This window comes from Mastomys coucha, unplaced genomic scaffold (genome assembly GCF_008632895.1).
Source record: "Mastomys coucha isolate ucsf_1 unplaced genomic scaffold, UCSF_Mcou_1 pScaffold16, whole genome shotgun sequence".
Classification (NCBI taxonomy): domain Eukaryota; kingdom Metazoa; phylum Chordata; class Mammalia; order Rodentia; family Muridae; genus Mastomys; species Mastomys coucha.
In genome coordinates this window covers 12,174,783-12,190,649 of record NW_022196898.1, presented here as the reverse complement: position 1 = coordinate 12,190,649, position 15,867 = coordinate 12,174,783, and the positions used below count along the sequence as shown (strand labels likewise).

Sequence of the window (15,867 nt, the reverse complement as noted above, 5' to 3'; positions counted from 1 at the left end):
ATCTCCTGTAATTCTTTATGGGATTTTTTTGTTTCCCCTTTAAGGGCTTGTACCTCTTTACCTGTGTTCTCCCGTATTTCTTTAATTGAGTTATTCATGTCCTTCTTAAGTTCCTTTATCAGCATTGTGAAATATGATTTTAGATCCAAATCTTGCTTTTACAGTGTTTTGGAATATCCATGACTTGCTGTGGTGAGAGTACTAGGTTCTGATGAAGGCAAGTATTCTTGGTTTCTGTTGGTAGGATTCTTGTGTTTGCCTTTCGCCATTTCTTGATTTCTTGTGTTTGTTGTTCTTGGTGTCTCTGACTAGAGCTTGTCCTGTCCCTGCTGCCCTGAAACTCCCCTGTGACTCATGGGGCCTGTGCCTCCCAGCTGGCTGGTCCTGCCTGAGTCTCTGGGTTAAAGCACTCCTTGGAGGCAGGCTCCCCACTTGCAGGGAAGTGGCAGAGATGGTCACTGATCTACCCCTGTCATTTGTACACTGAGAGGATCCTGTCCCTTCCATCCTGTGACTCCTCTGCCAGAAATTCATTTTCAAAACCCACTTGGAGCTAGAAAATTCAGGAAGCTAGAAGTAATAGTTCCAAAGTCCAAGCTCTAAGCTTGGGGTCAATTTGGGTCCTCTAGGATCACTCTCCACTTAGATGAAATGACTAAAGCTTTGAGTTTTCCGTGGGTATCTTTCAATCACATTTGAATATGAACTCAGTGTAGAAATGCTTGACAGAATCTAAGAAAAATAAGATTTTTGAGTTATGCAGTGAAGAAATAACCTTACCAAATAAGATATCTGTCCTCAAATAGAGATTAAACTCAGTCTTAAGTGACATATGTAAAAGTCTGAGACATGGCTGAAACTACATGGTTGAAACATGGAGTTTCTGGCTGTGTTTTCCTTTCCTGTAAAGTCATGTTCATCTCTGTGCTTCTGGTCATGATATGGGACAGTGATCAAACAAGGGGAAGCTCACTGAGCCTTTTTATGCCTGAGCTTTATAGAGGTTCAGCCACAAACTCTCTGCATGGCTAAGCTTATTTTCAGCCTATTCTGGAAACCATATGGATACCTTTCTTTGGCTGTCCAGAAGATCAAAACTGATGTAGAATGGATCATAGCCTTTGTGAAAGGATGAATCAGATATTTCTATCAGGCAGAAACTATTAAGGGCTTAGAAATCACTTCCCAGAGCAGTTCTTACTGAGAAAGACTGACTCTTCACAAATTTATTTTAGACTATGGTAAACATTTGTGAGCTGATTTTAAACTCTCCAGGGGTCAGAAGACACCCATTATCATGGAAGGCCACTTCTATTCCACCGATGAAGATTATTTTTCTCTAAAGTTTTCAACTGGCAAGATTTTTGTGAAATACTGATTATGGGTCTTTTCTTTTTTTGGAACACCGTGTATTTAGGCCAGATCTGGCATTGGTTATATTACTATAAGGAATAGAACCTGTTTTTCCATAGATAAAATATTCCTGGTGGGTTACCATTCTTGTATAGTATGGGTTATAACACCCATCTTGTATTAACATTCTTTTAAAGTGAAAAACAGCAAGCTTTCATTTTGCTTCAAAAACTATTTTTTTTTAATTCTTTATAAATATACCCAACAGTTGCTTTTTGGACATAAAAGCACTATTATGCTTTGAGGCAATGTTGTGGCATTTGGGGATGGTTAGTTTTAAATTTCCTTAGAGATTTGTTTCTAAAAGCCATGGTAGTAGCATGCAGCTCTTATCATGTGCATCAAACAGAGAAAATGTTTTCTTGTAGACTGGAAGCACTACAAGAAAGGAAAGCACCTCAGCACAAGGCTAATAAGTCCTACTAGTAGACAGTGTAAAGGCTCAAGGCATTACATTTTGAGAAACATAGCTTCCAAAGACAGACGTACAATTGGCAAACTCTTACTAAAGTGAGTTTTGGCTTTGTGTTCAGGCCTTGTGTTAAGCTCCTGGCCTCTTTAGGAATGAATTTACTAATTCATAGACTTGCTTTCATTGAAAAATATATAAAGAGTTAAAATTGAGGCCTTAAAGTAGTCATACTATTTTGCTTTTCACTTGCTTCATTCTTATCTTTAATCACTACTGATTTGTCTTGACTTAAGGCAGAGTTTCACTATGTATTATATAGCTCAGGCTGGCCTGAATCTCGCTTTGTAGTACACACTAGTCTTTCTGGTGTTCTTCTGCTTCTGCCTCTCAGCTGTTGTGATTATAGTTGTACATCACTATGTTTAGCTGATCCCGTGTTGAATAGGAACTTCATGACCAGACAGAAACACTCAGCCTCTATCACCAAACATACTATATGCAAGTGAAAGAACACTGAGTGTGCTAAGAAGAATGAATAGCATGAGAGAACAATGTGTTGTTCTTTTCATGATTTAAAACCCATAGAATTATAAAAATAAGTTAATTTTCTGAGAATATCTACATTAAGAAAAGCTTCAGTTATGTAATATGGACTATCATATGAAAATATTAAGTAATAAGATCAGCTCTGGGTCTTATAGCTCTCTTGTTCTCCAAGGAGCAGTGATCATTGAAAGATAGTTAAAGAGCCATAAGGTGACAAAGGCCCAAGTGCCATCTCCCCCTTGGTAATTAAGGGACTATTAAGCTTGAGAAAGATTGATTTAAAAAGGTCAAATCACAAAATAGATTTTGAGGGCCTTACAATTTGAGTTTCTGTCACTTCATCTTCTATTTTTTCCCTCTCAGTCCATTTCTTCTTTATAGTTAAGTGGGGGAAAAACAAAGCTAGGGATCTTCTCACAGGGATACCCACATTCCTAGTGGTGGCAGTGGGATAGTATTGGGGCAAGTGTTAAGTCAGCACAACAGGATGGTGAAGAGAGACTAAGGATCAGAGGACAGCGTGCTGCTGAAGATTCAAAGATGAGAACTGTTCCTGAAAGGACAAGAAAGCTCCATAAGTGTCTATGATCAGCAATAGGAAAAGGTACATTGAGACATTGATCCTAAAAGGTGAATACAGGAAAGATTTGAGGGAGCTGACATAACAGCTTAGGATGAATTTACTGATTCTAGAATGCCAGAAATCATCAAGCATGAATTTTATTGTGAAATCTGTTATGTCTATTTTTTTTGTCTATGCACCACTATTTCTTCGAGTTCATGGAAACTTGAATTGTTGCACTGTATGCGCTATTACTTCCATTTCAGGGGCAAGAAAACTGAGGGACAGGGAGATGTCAAATGCTCACTTAATGTTGCATATTTAGCAAGCAGCTTGCTAAATTTAGAATATAAAGCTTTTTCAACATGTTTCCATTTAACCAGGTAAGGGGCCTAGAGAGATGATCAAACTTGTTGTGTGCCAACATTCTTATACATGTCTTCCAAACTGTTCAACAAAGTCCATCGTCCAGTCTCTTTTCACTAGCCTATCTGTATCTTGTGATGCACTGCAGTTTCTCCCTCGGCTAATTTTATACCTGCTTTCGAATTCTGAAGGTTTCCAAAGCAATCTGAGAAGACTCGTTGTCTATGGACTTCTTTAAATTATCTGCCCAGCCTGAGAACCTGAACTATTAGTGCATGGAGTTCATTAGAGGGAGAAATTGGATTTGATTATTTTGTCTCTAAACAGTGACTGAGTTGGTTCATTTTGCTAACACTTCCACAGCAGTAAAGTTTAATTATGTATTATTTTGCCACAAGGCAAGCTAGACTGACATAAAACAGTGTGGAAACTTACAACAAGGTATAAATGTCTATTTCTAAGTTTCTGTTAATTGCTTTGCTATTTTATTTATGACTTAGGGACATGATTGTGCAAGTACTTACAACTGCATCCTCAGCATAAAATAATTCTGAAAAATTCATGAAGATATAAAACCATAACATGGAAACAATATTCTGTATGGATTCTATACAAATGTTAATTTTACACTATTGATTTGACTTCAGTGGTCATATAAGTCAATAGGTAAACACATGTTTCTTCTGATGGCTTACTTTGAAATTGATTTTGCTTTTGTATGTTTTTGAGAGTAGCTCATAGAACTTTACCATAATGCTAAGTGTATCTTGTCCTAGTGTTACATTTTTCTCTTTTATGCAAATTCCTGTGTTGGTTTATTTCTTAAAATGATTACACAACTATAAATTAGTTATGCTAGCCAAAGATAATTCATAAAAGATTAAATTTCTACCTTAAAAATGCATTCTTCATAAAAATAAAAGTGATTTATTGCATGGGAAAAGGAAATCCTTAGGGAGGGAATATTTATATTTGGGGGTAAAAGTCCAAATGCTCTTGTCCTTTCTACAACCTATTGTGACCATAATTGGTAGTTGTTACTTAGGTAAGTTTCTGACAAATTCTTTTATGGTAGAGAGTCCAATGATAAAGAAATATAGACTAGGAAGGCTACTTATATTAATTTTAGTACTTGCTGACAAGATAATTCTTGATGTAACTTAAATAAAAATACTAATTTCTAAATCTGAAGGTAGCAAATTTAACTGAAACTTGAGCCATGTCTGATCACTATGATTCCAAATAAAATTATTTTCTGCCTTCAATCACAGCAACAAAGCCTTTTATGATGGTCAGTTACAAAAGTAACTTACATTCTTCTGTAGCAATTATCTCCCAGGCTTACTACATTCATCCGCTAACCTATGCTTAGTCCTAGAAGCTTCTAGCCTCCATACAATCTAATCTGGGCCTAGAATGTTTTCAGTCTCTGAGACTTATTGCTGAATAAGCTCATCCTTTCTAGTCCTTTGTGAGCCCTGGCTGGCTGGTTCAACTCAGCTCTTCTGGCTCAAAACTCCTCTCCAAACTGAATGATTCAAACTGGCTTCTTTCTGATTCTCACTGAATTGTTCTGCTTGGCCTCAAACTAACTCTAGCTTTCTGTTCTAATCTTTGGGTTCTTCCTCATTCTCTGACTCATGTCTCTGTAAAGCTCTCCTGCTAAAACTGCTTCTGAATTCCATGAACAAACTGAACAGAGATGACTTGAACTCAGAGATACGCATGCCTCTGTCTCCTGAGTACTGAGACTAAAGGTTCATACCAATCCCTAGACTTAAGCATTTCTTTATTTGAAACTTGCTCTATAATAGGCTGGTCTTGACTTCAGAGATCTGCTTTACTCTGTCTCCTGGGACAGAAGGTGTGTCTGTATTCCAGATAGGTCACACAGACCTAGAAGTTCTTTGACTGTGATCTCTTTACAGAACAATTGCAATTCTTGTACAGTCAGTAGGTTTGGGGATAATTTTAATTAGCAACTAGGCTTATAGACCCAACAATAAAAGCTATAGATTATATATGAGGTAAAGCACTAACCAGTCTGGATGAGTTAGTGTGTGTGTATAAGCACACAGAACTGTACGCATGTGTCTATATCAGACAACAATTTAGTAAATATGACATTGAAGCTTAAATTCATAAAATCCATGTTTGTGTATTACCACATAAAATAGTTTTACAAGATAATAAAAGGAATAATGGAAAGTAATGAAGTCTACAAATAGGATTAGTATTATGAAAATATTCATGAATTAAGTACAAGTAATGAGTAGCACTCTAGGACACACACAGTGGGTACATTTCTAGTTTCTTATCTATTTCTTTAGGGGTTGGCTAAAAAGAAAAACAAAATTTAAGAAGTCACTTCCTGACTTCCATGTTAATCCTTTTACTTTGTTTCCAGGATGTCCCCATGCTGTATCTTCTTGATTAGAATAATGTCTTACATGCTCTTGAGTTCACAGCAATTGAGACACATTTACAAATTCTCAGTTTTTCTGTGTGTAATTGCTCTAAGATCAAACAATGTAGAATTTCATACAAAATGTACCACAGTGTCAGCTATCTTTGTTCTTTTCTGTTCAGAACTTTAAAAGAATCCTTCTTTCTTTCAATTTTATATATATCAATGTATATCTGCACTCAGGAATTGCTTAATTCCTGGAATTGGTGATATCTAAAGTGTACACAAGCTCAGCATTTGTGTGACTAGAACTTCATGACAAGAGATGGGATGAGTTTTCTCTTACCACTACCCTGGCACCTGTAGGAAGCCATTAGTCTACAAGAAGAAGATCAGTCCATGCAAAGAAAGCTTCCCAAGGCTTTGGATTTTTGTGGGGATACTCACTCATCTAGAGCATGTTCAGCAGTGGGATGCTGTAGGACGAACAGTAATGTAGTGTCTCCCTCAACATAAATTCTGAGGTAGGGCCAAGGAGCCACAAAAGCATCTCCTGGAGGAAGACCTAATTGAGGACTGCTTGAGAGACCAAGGATTGCTGATGCAGATAATGCCAGACAATCGGTAACTGTTGTTTAGAAGAGATTCTTTCTTGGTACTAATAGGGTGCGGGGTGGAGGGTATTAAAGAGCTTGCTTGCAGCAGCATTCAGATGAGCTTGCTGTGGATTTTCTCACTTGTTTCTTGGAGTCTATGTTGTTGATTCTGTGCCACTTAACCTCCAACTCCAAAGGGCAAGTAGTCCAGGGCACAGGCAGCAGGGTATCAAGTCCCCATATGCACCCTGACCTCAGAACACTATTGGTTGTGGTGTCTTAACTCCTGGCATTCTCCTTGACTTTATTTCATGAGTGGTGCTAGGGCTCTAAGTCCCAATGGCCTTTCCTCTTTTGTTACTTGCCTGAAATACTGTGACAGCATTCCTATTTGCTATTTATAGATACTAGGAAGGGAGAGATGTGGTATGTATGTTCCATTTAAGGAAGAGCATTCTTCTATCTCTTATTATTTGCACTTTTGCCAGTTGGGGATCTCTGTGTTCATCTCCACATAGAATAGAAGCTGCTGAGATGAATTGTATTAAATCAACAAGTGGTTGATTTAGTATTGTTAGCAGAATAATAGTAGTATATTCTTTCCTATCCTAGAGGCTATGTATTGGCCATCTAGTCATATGTTCTTGGCCCAATAATCATGCCAGACATGGCTTTCATCTTCTAGAGTGGGATATAATCTAAAGAGAAGATAGTTGCTAACTCTCATGTTTAAGCTACTACTATACAAGTAGGTATATCTTGGAATGCTCACAATTAATGTAGCTTACATGATCCATGGCTGGTATGATTATTGATTTTTCCTCCAATAGCTTACACAACAAATTCTATCACTATAAAAATTACCCAGTAGAGATGAAGCTTCCATATCAACAACTGCTTTATATCATCATGTTGTATTAATCAAATATATGTTTTTGATAATAGGGTTTTATCATCAAGTTCTTGATGGTAATTAAGTCCAATAGTAATAGCCTGCTACATTTAGAGATCTATGTGCTTCATAGCATAAGAAATGACCTATTCTTAACATTGAGTAAAAGCATCTGGTGTCTTAGTTAGAGACATTGTCGGCCATGGTGTAGAGTAGTTCCTGCTAATATGTGTATGTGCATGTATGTGTGCATGCGTGCATGTGTGTGTGTGTGTGTGTGTGTGTGTGTAGATTTTATAGTAGTAACTTTCCATATGTATACATGTTTTTTGAAAGATATTTGATGTTATTTGTCCATCATTGTACTTCCTTTACTCTACTTTTAGTCCAATTTTAACACTTCCTTTTCCATAGATCTCTTATAATCCTTCATACCATTGTATTCTATCTTTTTTTCTCATGAATATTCATCCACAATTCCCCTTAGTAAGCCTAAGATGCTTCTATGAGTATTTCAAATGTAACACCTATGACTAGAGATTCAAAACTGACATCCACAGATAGGAGAAAACATGACATTTATATTTCTAGATTTGGTGATCTCAGAATGATTGTTTCTAACTCAATCAATTTACCTGTGAATTTCATCATTTCATTTTTTCTTATTAGCTGAATAATATCCCATTCTATAAGTATCATGTTTTTAATATCCACTCCTCAGTTAATGAGCTGCCCACAGCAGCTGAACCTCTGATGGAAGTCATCAAGCAGGAGCCACAAAAACACTTAAGGTTTCTTCCTGGAATCCTAATTGGCTGGGACAATCAACCTTCTACTCTGGAACTAGCAAATAAACCCTTTCCTGTGGATGACATCCTCCAAAGCCTTTTGGGCGCCACTGGTCAAGGATATGAGCAGGCTCAGCCAGCCAGAGAGCAAAGCACTCTCAACCAAGTCCCTTTTATGAATGACCAAGCTAACCCAAAAGTAGAGAAAGTATATAAAGGGGAGGTGACTGAAGGTGAAGCCAAGGAGATAAAAGTTAAAGCAGAAAATATTTCAGCATCTACAGGTCAAAACTCAGGAGTAGAAGAAACGTCATTGGTGGGTTCTTCTTCCATTTCTCCAGGGCCTTTGGCAAGTCTTAGTCTGAGAGGGAAACCACCAGATGTTTCTACAGAAGCATTCTTAACAAAATTATCAATTCCCTCAAAACAAGAGGAAACTGTGGAAAACAAAGAGAGAACATTAAAAAGACCCCCTGCTCCAAGATCAAGAGAATAGTTTGCAAGATAATAGGGCTTCAAGTAATTCTCCCTGCTGGCCTAGCACTGGAAAGGGAAGCATAGATGGGAGCTGCAATGAGAGGCTTGTTGCTAACACAAGAGCCCCACAGTTTATCAACCTGAAAAGGGACCCTAGGCAAGCAGCAGGACGGAGTCAGCAGACAGCTCCAGAAAGCGAGGATGCAGAGAGCTGTAGAAATGGAGACAAGCATGCTGTGTCTGGTCCATCACACAACACAGAGCCCCTCAGTGGAGATGGAAAGGTGTCTTGTGGAGAGCAGAATGATGACTCAGAGGCCACGCCAGACTCCTCCTCAGCAGAAAACGTCAATTCCTCACAAGCAGAGCAAGCCGATCCTTCACAAGAGGATATTTCAACACAAAATATTGAAACCGTCCACCAGTTTAGAAGAGGATTGGCTATAACATCGTCTCATTTTGAAGGTGGAAATACATGCCAATGAGAATTTCCTTCTAAAAGCATCAACTTTACTTCCAGGTGTAGCAGCCCCCGAGCGAGTACAAACTTTTCACCTATGAGGCCACAGCAGCCCAACCTCCAGCACCTCAAGTCTAGTCCTCCTGGATTCCCATTTCCAGGATCCTAAAACTTCCCTCCCCAAAGTGTGTTTGGATTCCCACCACATTTGCCACCTCCTTTACTTCCCCCTCCAGGCTTTGGCCAAGAATTATGCTTCTAACAAAGTTTGAAACAGCTGGATAAGCAAGAACACTGTGGAGGGAAATTCATTTTGCTTTTATTCTAAGGTAGGGTGGCTGCTGTGTCTTACACCAATGGTGGGAGCACCATTTTCAAATATTATTCACTAGCCAACTTATAACGGGGGGGGGATAAAGAGTCAGATCTCAGGAATGTCTGGCATCTAGGGGTTATAGGATATTGGCCTTCTGACAAGCAGCCTACTTGTGGAAAAGACTTTTTCTCATATTATGCATGTACAGCTTATTATTTTCTGCTGACAGTAATATATGCCATCATTTTGAAGTTAAGAATGAATAGCAGTGAATTGGCAGCATTCTTTATGTTTGTTCCTTTTTGTGTTTTATTTTGCTCCCACATATGAACTTTATAATATTTCTTTAAGTTTTATGGATTAAAAAGCTAAATATCTTTACATTAAAATGTAAACATTTTAAAATTAACTTAAATTATATCATTTCCTCCCTTTTTCTAACACTTCCAACTCTCTCCCCTTTCTCTTACTCAAATGTATGATCTCTTCTTTAATTGTTCTCTCTCTCTCTCTCTCTCTCTCTCTCTCTCTCACACACACACACACACACACACACACACACTCTCACACACTCATAAGCTTATACTGTTTGAGTAGTCCTGGTTCTCTTTTGACCAACAACTCAATAAGAGGCTTCTCATGCTTCGTAGCTACTAGGATGTTGATTAAATAGTCTATAGCTCTTGAGGGGAGTCTTGTTAGCCCAAGTGTCATAACTTCATTTAAGCTATATATGTGTATGTATATACAGTTATATGTAGTATACGTAACTTTAGGTCAATATAAAATAATATGATTCATTACGTTCTTTCCAAACATCCTTAATGTCATTGTCCCTCTTTTTTCTATTTCCTTCTGTATTGACTCCCCTAACTCATTTTATCTTTCATGTCACTTGGTTCTTTCTATCCCCATCTGCAGAGATGTTTCACTCCTGCCTACACACCCCTTTATTCTCTTGGTATCTGGGTTTAGTTATGAACTTACATCTGAAGATTTGAAGTTAATAAGCATGAAAGAGAGGTAACATATGGTGTTTGCCTTTAGGGTCTGGGTCCTCACTCAGTACAGTATGTTTTAGTTTCATCTAGTTACTATCAAATTTCATGATTTCATTTTTTTAACAACTGAATAGTATTCACTAGTGTATATGTATTCAATTCTTATCATCCATTCATTAGTTGTAGATTTGGATTGCTTCCATTTCCTTGATATTTTGAATAGAACTGCAATGAGAATGGCCGTGGAATAGGATGTTGAGTCTTTTGAGTATATGCCAAGGTAAGGTATAACTGGATCATATGGTAGATTTATTTTTAGCTAGAGAACCTAATTGTATTTTTAAAGAACTTTTAAAATGAAGAAAATAAATTATACTTGCTCATATGTTTACTGTTTTGATATTTATTTTTGTGTGAGAAATTTAGTTCTAGATATTGCCCTGTTCTCTGAAGAGTGTGTTTGCTATTGCTCTTAGTGCTGTCCTACTCAGCTTCTGATTTAAAATAAGGGTATCTACTCTAAGAACTTTAGGGTAGCATTTTGTTCTGCTTTTCTGGCTTTGTTTCTGCTGCCAAGTCAAACATCATTTTGAGATTTTCCTCTGGTATGAGTTGTTACCCTTTTCTTCTTGGCTATTTTATTAAGAATTGTTTCATTATTATTCATTGCCAGCAACTTGATTTATTATGTGCTTTAGCTGTGATTTGTGTTGTTCCGGTTGTGTGACTATCTTAGACTTGGGTTTACATGTAGGTTAAACTCTTGAGTTTCTGAGTACATGGTCCTTCAAACATTTCTCTGTATGTTCTGCCCTGTGTTTTTGTTGTTATTGTTGTTCTTCTAGTTTTAAAATCTGATTATGATTTTGTTGAAATAATAATCACTGCTCAAATTGTGAGGCTCAGTTAATTTTTTAAACTCATTTTCATTTTTTGCTCTGTATCAGTTGCTCACTGTTCTCTTCTGTTGAACCTAGTCATCATTAAATTCCTACAATGCATTTTTGATTTAGTAATACTTAATTTGAAGAATCTGCATGTGGTTTTAATGTTTTGTTAATATTTTATTTTTGAAATTTATTCTTTGCTCATTCTGTTAGTGTTTTGCTTAAAAACTTTGTCAACATTTTCATAGTACGATTCTTCAGGGTCTTTGTTAATTGAATTATTCTTGTAAATTTTAGTTCTATTTTTGAAAAGAGTATTTACTTTATTTTTAATAGTATAATATAATTAAATCATTTTTTCCTTCTCTTTCCACCCTACTCTGTGACCTTTTTCCACCCTATTGTTTCTCTCTCTTTCTCTCTCTCTCTCTCTCTATATATATATATATTATATATATATATATGAATATATACATATATATGTATACATATATATGTGTGTGTACATATGTATGTATGCATGTATATATGTATGTATATATGTGTGTGTATGTATATATATATATATGTATATATATATGTGCCTGTGTGTATGTGTACATACACACATACAAACATGGATATACATTCCTAAATGTAACCTACCCAGTCTACGTGTTACTTGCATGTATTTCCTATATATTAATCACTTGAGAAGTATTTTCTGCTTTTCTTCTCTAAAAAGACCTGACAGGATTCTGGATTTGGAGAAGTTGGTGCTGGGAAGGTCTGGATTTTATTTTTCTACTTGACATGCTTTTAGCTTGTTGGGTGATTTCTGTGTTTAGAGATTGTCTTCTCACTACTGTAGCATTTTCAAGTTTTGCTCTCAGAATTTTCAAGCAGATTCTGCTATTCTGGAGTGCTTTTCTGCCTTTGTCTTTCTGTGTGCCCTGCATGTCTCCTGCATGCCCTGGGGACCGAAGGAGCTCATTTTATCTGGTCATAACTTCTTGTCATTCATTTGAACACCAATGTCAGACATGGCACCAGATAGCCATTCCTTCCTCTGCCCAAAATGCATTGTGGCCAATTTGGGGCTTTCCCCATTAGCATTTCATCCCTGACATAGCTTTGAGAATGTCTTGGAATGCCTCTTGTCCAGCATTTGAAACATATTCTATATACTTTGTCAGCATTTTAGTTGTGATGGCAGGAAAAATGATCCAGGCTCAGTCTTAACTTTACTATAAATTACATTGGTGAACTTATTAAAAATTGAATTAGCCTCACTGGAATGGGCAAAGAGATACCATGTTGGTGTTGTTCTTATATTAGTCATGTGTAGAACAGATGGTGGTCTTTTGTTCATCCTAGCTTGATTCCTGATTTGGTAGCCAAAGCTGTCTTAGGCCTAGGACTCATAAACATCAAATCAATCAAATCAAACTTAGGCAGCTCAATGCAGGAGGAGGTATACAGAGACCAGCAGACTACCATGCTACCCATAGACCTCCCCTCCAGTGTATGGCACAGAAAGGCCATAGATGCTTGTTACAAAGCCAGACAGCATGGATGGAAGATGTGTGAATATGTGGTAGTCAGATGGGAGAGAAAAAGAAGTGGAACAGCTTGAGCATTATGAATAAAAATGGAACTGGAGGTTCTCCACTCAGGGTGGAGAGTGATCATCCCTACCACCTGGGACCATGGTGATGGCCCAGCCCGAGTTGCCACTGAGAGCTATATCTAAGTTCCTAAGTCCATGGCTATGCAGTGGTAGGGGTCTTTGTAAGATGTCCATGGCTCATATTATCAACAGAGAACATGAGGATGTTTCTGGGACTGCATATCTGGCCTTGCCCATCATTGAATATGGTATTCTGGATAGTTGGACCCATCTCTTATGGGTGGCAGTATTCAGGAGAGCATGCCCTGAGCCTTGCCCAGGCAACATAGTAGAGCTAGTCCTGGAAGTAGAGCTACAGGTGAGCCAACCCCAAGAGACTGAGTATGGGAAAGCTGACTCTGCCATTCATCTGCCATGGGTTGTCATGGGCATAGAGGTGATGCCTTGTATCCCTTGCATCTTATCATCTGCAGCATTCAGAGAGCTGACACTGCCCCTTGCAGGCTACAACACTCAGAAGAATGGACCCTGCACCTCTCCTGGGAAACGTAGTAGTGCTGGCCCTGGTTGAGGTGGAGTGGTGAGCTAGTCCTAAGAGAGAGGAAGGTGGAAGAGGCCTCTCTCATCTGCCATGAGGAGGTGTGGCTGTAGAGGTGATACCTTCTTCCCCACATTGTCCCTCACCACCTGCAGCAATCTGAAGAAATGGTCTTGGGATCATGAGTGTAGGTGGGCCACTCCTGCCCCTAGCTGGCTGCAGCACTGTACCTCTCCAGGGCAGCAGAGCAGAGTCTGCCCTGGTGGAGAGAGTGAAGGTGAGCTGGCCCCTAGGATGAGGGCATGGGGGAGCTGCCCCCCCAAACCCTCATTCATTTGGTGTGAGGTAGTATGAGGGCAATAATGATCCTTTCCTCCATTGTACCATCTGCAGTAGACTGGAGAGATGGGTCATGAGAGGAGCATCAATACTAGTCCTATCCTTCTGAGTGGCAGTAGCATTTGGGAGAGCAGGCCCTGTGCACTGCCTGGGAAATATAGTAGAGATGGCTCTGAGGGTAAAGGCATGGATGCTACAGTTCTAAGGGTCAAAGAGCTAGAGAGCTGTCTTAGCCCCTCACAGGCAGCCTCACTTGGGAGAGTGGGCCAGGAACCTTCACTGGGCAACACAGGAAATGCCTCTGGAGGCATAGGTGTGGATGATCCAACCCCAATGGCATAGAGCAGGAGAGCTGACCCTGCCTCCTGCTGTTGGCAGCAATGGGTGGCCTACCCAGAGCAGTGCTAGAAGCTAGACCTGGGATATTGATAAGGGAGAGCTAGGCCAAGATCCAGGGCTCTGAATTGGCACACCCCCAAATCTACATTTTCAGCAAATGGTTGGGATGAGTGAAAGGGCCAGTCATATCACAGGGACAACAAGAGGATGATTAGGAAGAGTCCTGATGAGGATCCAATATTGATGGTTTACAGAAGCCACAGATCTAGAAGCAAACCAGTGACTCATTCAATGAATATTTACAAATGAAGATGTGAGGACAGAGGGATATACTTTGAGACACACTGTGACATACTACAATGTTCACAATATGTTCTCTATGCTTTTTTATTGTTGCTGTTTTTTTTGTTTGTGTGTTTTATTTTGGTGGGGTTGTAAAGATGAAGGGCAAATATAAGGGGATGGAGAGATGAGCAGGATTGGGGTACATGATGTGAAATGTGAAACACAAAATATCAATAAAAAGTTTATTTTTAAGTTGAATTATATAGTAAAGTACAATTGCTAACACTGCAGTGGTTAAATAGAAATTAATTTGTGGTAGGTTAGCAAATCAACTCTTTATTTATTAAAGTGTCTTTAACAGTATATTGTTTATGCTTTCCCTCTTGTTAAAGGAAATTTCATAATCATTAGTTGTACTATTCTTTCAGAATATAACTATTTCAGTTTGTACAGTATCTTGTCTCCATGATTTCTGTTTCTTTGATAACAAGGCTTTTGTGGAATATAACTTATTGCTGAATAGATTACTTTCTGAAGCTCTGTGTGTGTATGTGTGTATGTGTGTGTGTGTGTGTGTGTGCTAAAGAAATTACTTGTTAATTTCTAAACAGTAGTTCATACATTAAAGACAGAGAATGGTAGGTGGTAGTGGCGCACGCCTTTAATCATAGCACTTTGGAGGCAGAGGCAGGTGGATTTCTGAGTTCGAGGCCAGCCTGTTCTACAGAGTGAGTTCCAGGACAGCCAGGGCTACACAGAGAAACCCTGTCTCAAAAGACCAAAAAAAGAGAAAAAAATAAATAAAAAAAATAAAAAAAAAAACAGAGAATGGGGAGATGAAATGGGAGAGAGACAGTGCATGTGTGTGTGTGTGTGTGTGTGTGTGTGTGTACGAGAAAGAGAGAGAGGCAGAGAAACAGAGAGAGAGACAAGAGAGACACACACACACACAGAGAGAGACAGACAGACAGACAGAGACAGAGAAATATAAGGGTATATTGAAGAATAGATGCATCCTACTAAATTCATCAAGCCTGCTGATTTTCATCTACTTACACCTGGATTAACAAGCTCGTGGTGTATTCCATTTATAAACCAGAAATTTATAAAATTGTGAAGCCATTGGTTAATGGTGTTGACAAAAAGCTTATCTATAAGATTGAGCTTCAGTTGACTAAGGGAGGTTCTTTGGGAAAGCTTTTAAAGGCTGATGTTGGAAAAGAGACTTCAGTCAGCAGGTCATGATTAACTCTACTGCTTAAACAAGAACTTAACACATAGTATGTACAGAGAAAAGGAGAATGTTAAATATTTTACTCTGATTAATGATCTTTATTTTATGACTGAGGCAAAATCCCTTCTTGACTTAAAAAATAGAGAGCAATAAAATCTTGAAAATGGAGTATGAGATGTTGAATGAGTGGATTAACTTGGAAACTAGAGGAACATTCCTCTTACTGTGTGACTTTGAAGTTTGGATATTGGAAAAAGTTCATTTGAACTTTCAAACTCTGCTTATTAGAAACCTCTGTATATCAGAATATATAGATTAGGGAACTCATACCATTGAGAAACTTTCCTCACCTTTAGTGACTCTTTTTAAAAAGACTTTTTTCCTTTATAAGATTTTAAGA

General features: G+C 38.3%; 1 non-coding gene and 1 pseudogene across 1 annotated transcript; both read left to right on the top strand.

Annotated features, from left to right (window-relative positions):
• The window catches only part of LOC116094285, a 17,153-nt pseudogene extending 7,972 nt beyond the window's left edge, over nt 1-9,181 (top strand).
• Nucleotides 9,182-12,390: 3,209 nt separating this feature from the next.
• Nucleotides 12,391-12,529, top strand: LOC116094566. The gene has a single exon (XR_004120201.1). It is a non-coding gene; the product is annotated as a small nucleolar RNA SNORA48 (small nucleolar RNA).
• Nucleotides 12,530-15,867: the final 3,338 nt, after the last annotated feature.